A 6,684-nucleotide genomic window follows, 5' to 3' on the forward strand; every position below is an offset into this window, starting at 1 on the left:
GGTTCATTCCCGAGATGGTCACAACAGCTGGAGCTTGGCTGATCAGAAGCCAGGAGCCAGGTGCTTCTTTTGGGTCTCCCATGCAGGTGCAGGGGCCCAAGGACTTGGGCCATCTTCCATTGCTTTCCCAGGCACATTAGCAGGGAGCTCGATCAGAAGTGGAACAGCTGGGACTTGAACTGGTGCCCCTCTGGGATACCAGTATTGCAGGCGGCAGCTTCACCAGCTACACCACAGCGCCAGCCCCCTCCTGAGCATCTTATATGAGGCATGTAGCATGTGAAGCAAAGGGAGTAAACTGTGTCATTCATAACCTTCTTTTTTTTAGATTTTAATTTATTTATCTGAAAGGCAGAGTTACCGAAAGAGGAGATGCACAAAAAGAGAGCTTCCATCCACTGATTCACTCCCCAGATGGCCGAAACAATCGGGACTGGGCCAGGCAGAAGCCAGGAGCCAAGAACTTCCCTGGGTCTCCCACATGGGTGCAGGGGCCTAAGGACTTGAGCCATCCTCTGCTGTTTTCCCAGGCCATTAGCAGGGAGCTGCATCAAAAGTGGAGCAGCCGGGAGTTGAACCAGCACCCCTATGTAATGTCGGCACGGCAGGCGGAGGCTTAATATGCTGTGCCACAGCACCAGCCCCATCATTTATAACTTTCTATGTAAATCTCCTATCAAACGGATTATATTTTGATCAGACTGGGTTAAACAAAAAAATTGTTAGATTGGGCATTTGGTACAGTGGTTAAGATGCTACTTGGGGGCTAGCATTGTGGCATAGCGAGTAAAGCCATGCGGCTTCTAGTCCCCACTGCTCCTCTTCTGATCCGGCTCTCTGCTATGACTTGGGAAACCAGTACAAGATAGCCGAAGAGGTTGGGCACCTGCACCCACATAGGAGACCCAGAAGAAGCTCCTGGCTCTTGGCTTCAAATCAGCCCAGCTCCAGCCATTGTGGCCATTTGAGGAATGAACCAGAAGATGGAAGACCTCTATATCTCTCCCCTCTCTGTCTGCAACTCTGCCTGTCAGATAAGTGAGTAAATTTAAATCAATAAATAAGAATAAATTAAAAAAAAAAAAAAAAAACCTCTGCCTGTGACCCTGGCATCCCATACGGGTGCTGGTTGGAGTCCTGGCTGCTCTACTTCCGATCCAGCTCCCTGCTAATGGCCTTGGGAAAAGCAGCAGAAGATGGCCTAAGTGCTTGGGCCCCTGCTAGCCACATGGGAGACCTGAAGGAAGCTCTTGGCTTCAACCCGGCCCAGCCCCCGCCATTGTGGCCATGGAGTGGGGAGTGAAGTAGCCGATGGAAGATCTCTCCCCATACCCCCAGCCTGCCTTACCCAGAACTCAGACTTTCAAATAATTAAACAAATCTTTAAAAAGTTGGAGTTACAAAAAAGTTGGAGTTTCTAATAGTAAAGGGATACTTTCATTTATAAATGTGCGTAATTAAACTGTATGTTTACATTGAAGAAAAAAAAAGCCCCATTATTCACTCCTCTGATGAAACTTCACTTCCACGCTGATAATAAAGTTGCCGCGTGGGACGGGGGCCAGACTTCAAGGTCGCTGGGGCGGGGCCTCTGGAGCAGGAGGAAGTGCTCACCACGCTTTCTCCCCTCGGGAGCCAACTGTGTGTGTGCACCTGCATGTTGTGGGTGCGAAAAAAATGCTAGATCTTCCGGCACGCCCACAGTGTGGCAGGCCCCTCCCAGGCCGTGCAGAGGTGGAACTCGAACCCAGGGCTGTCCGACTCCCAGGATGGTCTCCACCCCTGGAGCCTGCAGCAGGGCCCCCACCCCGTGCGACCTCCAGGGAGGCTGGGCTCCAGAGGGTGATCCCTGTGTTCCAGCTTAGCAGAGCTGAGCAGCCATGGCTCCTGGGAGTGTGGCCCCAGACCAGGGCAGGGCCACCTTCCAATGGCAGCCGACAGGGGTCTAGCAGTTGTGTGGGTGTAGAGCTGACGTCACAGCCAAGGACACTGGCCAAGGGCAGAACCAAAGCACGTTGCACTGTCCTCCGGCCTCTAATGCCCGTTAGTCTGCGTCTGGAGTCCTGCCACTCTGTGCCCTGCATTTCCTCCAGCCCCCACCAGCCTTCTCCTGTTCCCCCACCCTTTCGGTTCCTCTGTCTCTGCCTCATGTGCTCTCAGCCTCTTCCTGATTATACTCAGGCTCAGTGAATGTTCCCGCCCTGGCTGACGCTCCATCTTTGTCATACCCCAGATTTTGGACATTTGGTTTCCACAGTGATACAGAAACACTTCCAGGGTGGGCGTGTGGAGTAACAGTTAAGTCCCCAGTGCGCACACCTCCTCTGCTTCAGATCCAGCTTCCTGCTAACATGCACCTGGGAATCAGGAGATGATGGCTTAAGTGCTTGGGTCCCTGCTACCCACATGGGAGAACTGGATGGAGTTCCAAATTCCTGGCTTCGGACTGGCCCAACCTTGTGGGAATTTGAGAAGGAACTAGTACGTGCAAGATGTCTCTATCTTCCTTTCAAATAATACGAAAGCAAAAAAATTTAAAATACAAAAACATTATGCATATTTAAATTTTAAAGAGTTTAAGCGTTCAGTGATTCATATATCAGGGTAGCACCCAGACAGGAGGGACAAGAGGGGAAACTTTTTTTTTAAGATTTTATTTATTAATTTGAGAGGCAGAGTTAACAGATAGAGGTAGACAGAGAGAGAGGTCTCCCATCCACTGGTTCACTCCCCAAATGGCCCCAAGAGCTGGAGCTGGATGGATCTGAAGACAGGAGCCAGGAGCTTCTTCTGGGTCTGCATGCAGGTGCAGGAGCACAAGGACTTGGGCCATCTTCTACTGCTTCCCCAGACCATAGCAGAGAGCTGGATCAGAAAAAGAGCAGCCGGGACAAGAAGCAGCACTCAAATGGCATGTGGGCACTGCAGGCAGAGTCTTGACCCACTGAGCCACAGCACTGGCCCCGAGGGGGAACTTATATAAAGTTATTTGCAAAAACAAAACAAAGAAAACAAGTTTGATCCATTGGTGTGCAAAGTTCCTCCCTGGAGGTTAGGGGGTAGTTGCTGATGGGTACCGTTTCTAGCTTCAATCTGCTTGTAGTTTGTTCTGGTAAGAGTTTAAAGTGCCGTAGCCACCCCAGTCCAATGGCCGCCCAATTAGAAATATCACTAACAATATCCACTTCTGGTTTCCATACCCGTTTTTCTAATATCCTTCCTGCCTGTGAACATCGGCCTGCAGCCCACCATTAAGAAGCTGGGACCTTTAGATCTGAGGCTGTAAAGCAATCCTCGAAATCTGTTTATTTGCTTCCAGAAATTAGTTATGGTTGTGTCTTATTCACCTCACCTCCGGAAGTCCTTGGCTCAGTCTGTGTTGTGCTGCTGTAACAGGAGACCTGAGACTGGGTCACCTATGCAGACAGAGGCTTATTTTCTTCAGTTCCGGGGGCTGGGAAGTCCAACACTGAGGGGTCTGTGGCAGGTGGGGGTCCCTTGCTGCATCCTCCTGGGGCAGAAGGTGGAAGGTGGGATTGAAAGAGGATGTTGGCCGGCGCCACGGCTCACTTGGCTAATCCTCCGCCTGCAGCGCCAGCACCCCGGGTTCTAGTCCCAGTTGGGGCCCCGGATTCTGTCCTAGTTGCTCCTCTTCCAGTCCAGCTCTCTGCTGTGGCCCAGGAAGGCAGTGGAGGATGGCCCAAGTCCTTGGGACCTGCAACTGCATGGGAGACCAGGAGGAGGCACCTGGCTCCTGGCTTCGGATTGGCGTGGCATGCTGGCCATAGCGGCCATTTGGGGGGTGAACCAATGAAAGGAAGACCTTTCTCTCTGTCTCTCTCTCACTAACTCTGCCTGTCAAAAAAAGAAAAAAAAAAAAAAAAAAAGGACAGAGGATGCTGAACTTGCTTTTCCAGCGAACCCGCTCTCTTGATAACAGCATCAATCCATTCATGAAGGCAAGGCCTCAAGACCTATTCATCTCTTAAAGGTTCCCTTCTCAGCACTGTTGCTGCGAGAGCTAAGCGTCTAATACAGGAACTTTTGGGAACGAATTCAAACAATACCAGTGTTGTTGTGGATTGGTTCTGGGAGGAGGAGCATGGTGGGGCAAGAAGCGCGGAGTCACCACACAGACCCCGGGAGTCGGGTGAAAGCGGGCTAGAGGCGAGCAGCTTGCAGACTTGTTTATTTCAGTTGGTGCAGCAGCTTATATAGCCGAGGCAGCCAGTCTGGTCAATGGGGTGGTTTATGCCGTAACCAATCACTGCCTGTTGCCAGATGAGCTCCTTTGCCAGGTGGGTTCTGAAGCCATTCCTGAGTAACTGACACTCGCTTGCCAGTGGCCATCTTGGCATGGTCTTCTCATTCCACCACATGCCAGTCTTAGTAACCCTTGACTCCTGAGAGCCTACGTTGGTTCCCGGCATTGTGGACTTGCTCAACAAGGGCCTGTTGAGTTACAAGTAATTACCATGATTACACAACAGCTACCACTGTGTGCCAGGCACTGGTCTGGCCCTCCACATTGATGATCTCTAAAGCAACTGCCATGATTAGCCCATTTTACATATACGGCTACTGAGTCTTGCAGCAATTACATGAATTCCCAAATCCATTTAGGTGGTAATTAGAAGAACTACAATTAGGCTATTGATGAGAAGAATTCTAAACTAGAAGGTTTCTGCACTCACTGGTCTTTGCCACTAAGTCATTTCTGATTTCTGTGTTAACACTCCACCTTCCTAAGTCTCAGTTTTCTTACCTGGGGAATCTGTTGGGTTAGAATTACTAGATTATCTTTAATAGTACTTTTCAGTGGGTTTATGTGCTGTCACCGAGTGACCCACAATACCAAGCCTTAGCTAGCTGTTTATGAGCATGGCTACCGAATGAGAAATAACAGGGTGGGCATTTGGTGTAATGGTTAAGCTGCCACTTGGAACACCTGCATCTCCGAGTGCCTGGGTTCAAGTCTCGGTTCTGCTCTCAAATCCAGCTTCCTTCGAAGGTGCATTCTGGGAGCAAGCAGGTGATTGCTCAAGTACATGGGTCTTTGCAACCCACTTGGAGACCTGGCCTGAGTTCCCAGCTCCTGGCTTCAGCCTGGGCCAGTTGCTCAGCTGTTGTGGGCATTTGGGGAGTGATCCAGCAGATGGATGTTCTCTGTCTGTCTCTCTGCCTTTCAACTAAAAAAGAACGAATCCCCCAAACTCTCCATTTAAAAAAAATGAGAAAAAATATTTTCCACTCAACTTTTTAATTAAAATTTAAATTTTCTCATAGTAGGTAATCACAGTGCTACTAGTAACATAAATCATCATATTTGATGTTAACATTAAGTGGTAGTTAAAGTCTTAGATACAGTAGAGACATTATTTGCCTTGCTTAGGGTTCGCTCACAGTCACCAATCAGGGATGGCTCCACCCTGCCTTTCTGTTCAGGCCAGAGGGCCGTTTCTTTCAATTCATTTTGAAGATTTTTCTAGAAGATTTTACTTCTAGAATAATCTTCAGTCCTTCTGAGCAGTTTGTCATAAAAAAAGAAGAAAACCCTCATAGACAGTTATTCTTATCTCCCAGCGCAGCAGGTCCAAAAGTGTATTTGTGAGTTAAAAACAAACCAAAAACTCTCTTATAGCCCAGTAAGTGTAGGAAAATGTGATCTAAATGGGTTTCTTCACCCTAAAACACCTGCCAGCGCGTGCTGAGACCCCACAAGAGGCTGCATTCCTGCGTGCAGCCGTTCCTACACGTGTGTGAACACAGAACGTGGGAGATGAGGGTGGGCGGGCTGGAGCTGCTCTCACTCCAGGTCCAGGGTTCCGTGGAACGCCTTCGCTGACAAGCCTGTTTAGGTGCTGTCTTCACACCCAGCCTCTTCTCTCCTGATAAACGACGGTGTGTGTTTTTAAATAGAAAGTTTTTTAAAGGCCATTTCTTTCATACAGTCCCAATGGTAGAAATTTCCTGAACCCCAAACAGAAGAGGAAAAAGGAAAACCAGAGTCCCAACCAATGTGTCTCTGGCATGCACCTGCCCATCATTGTCTTCCTTTATTAAAAAACATTTATTTTGTATTTATTTGAAAAGCAGAGTTAGAGAGAAAGAGAGAGAGAGTTACACACAGAGAGAGAGAGAGAGAGAGAGGAAAATATGGAGAGAGAGGTCTTCCTTCTGCTGGGTCACTCTCCAAATGGCCACAACAGCCAGAGCTGGGCCAGGCCAAAGCCAGCAGCCAGGAGCCAGGAGCTTCATTCAGGTCTCCCACATGGGTACAGGGGCCCAAGTACATTAGAGCGAGCTGGATTGGAAGTGGAGCAGCCAGGACATGAACCAGCACCTAGATGGGATGCTGGTGTTGTAGGCGGCGACTTTCCCATGGCACTAGCCTTAGTATCTTCCTCTTGTCTGATGAGGTGTCAGTCTCTTCATGACTTTGCTTCCCTACAGCTCCGTAGAAGGGAGAATAGACTTGGAGTATGATGTGAGAACTCTTGATGTCCCATTAACTGCTTTTCCATTCCATGAAATCCTTGCTTCAAAAGAATGAAGTGAGGCTGAATGGGACACTCTCTCGGCCACATGCCCGAGATGCATTGGGAAGCCCACTGGTGCTTCTGGGAGGTGACTGAGGGGTTCAGCCTCCTTCCTGATCTAGGTGAGGTGTGAGTTCACTGAGCA

At 49.3% G+C, this 6,684-nt stretch overlaps 1 long non-coding RNA gene across 2 annotated transcripts; it reads right to left on the reverse strand.

Moving 5' to 3' along the window:
- Positions 1-2,638: 2,638 nt before the first annotated feature.
- On the reverse strand, positions 2,639-4,177 carry LOC149127052 (uncharacterized). 2 transcript variants are annotated; one of them, XR_016232113.1, is made up of 3 exons: positions 4,068-4,177; positions 3,353-3,511; positions 2,639-2,865 (listed from the first exon to the last, which is right to left on the reverse strand). It is a non-coding gene; the product is annotated as an uncharacterized LOC149127052 (long non-coding RNA). The 2 variants fall into 2 exon arrangements; XR_016232114.1 differs by having other exon boundaries at positions 3,348-3,511.
- Positions 4,178-6,684: the final 2,507 nt, after the last annotated feature.

This window comes from Oryctolagus cuniculus, chromosome 4 (genome assembly GCF_051225735.1).
Source record: "Oryctolagus cuniculus isolate XC-2025 breed Fujian yellow rabbit chromosome 4, ASM5122573v1, whole genome shotgun sequence".
In the NCBI taxonomy this organism is placed as follows: Eukaryota; Metazoa; Chordata; class Mammalia; order Lagomorpha; family Leporidae; genus Oryctolagus; species Oryctolagus cuniculus.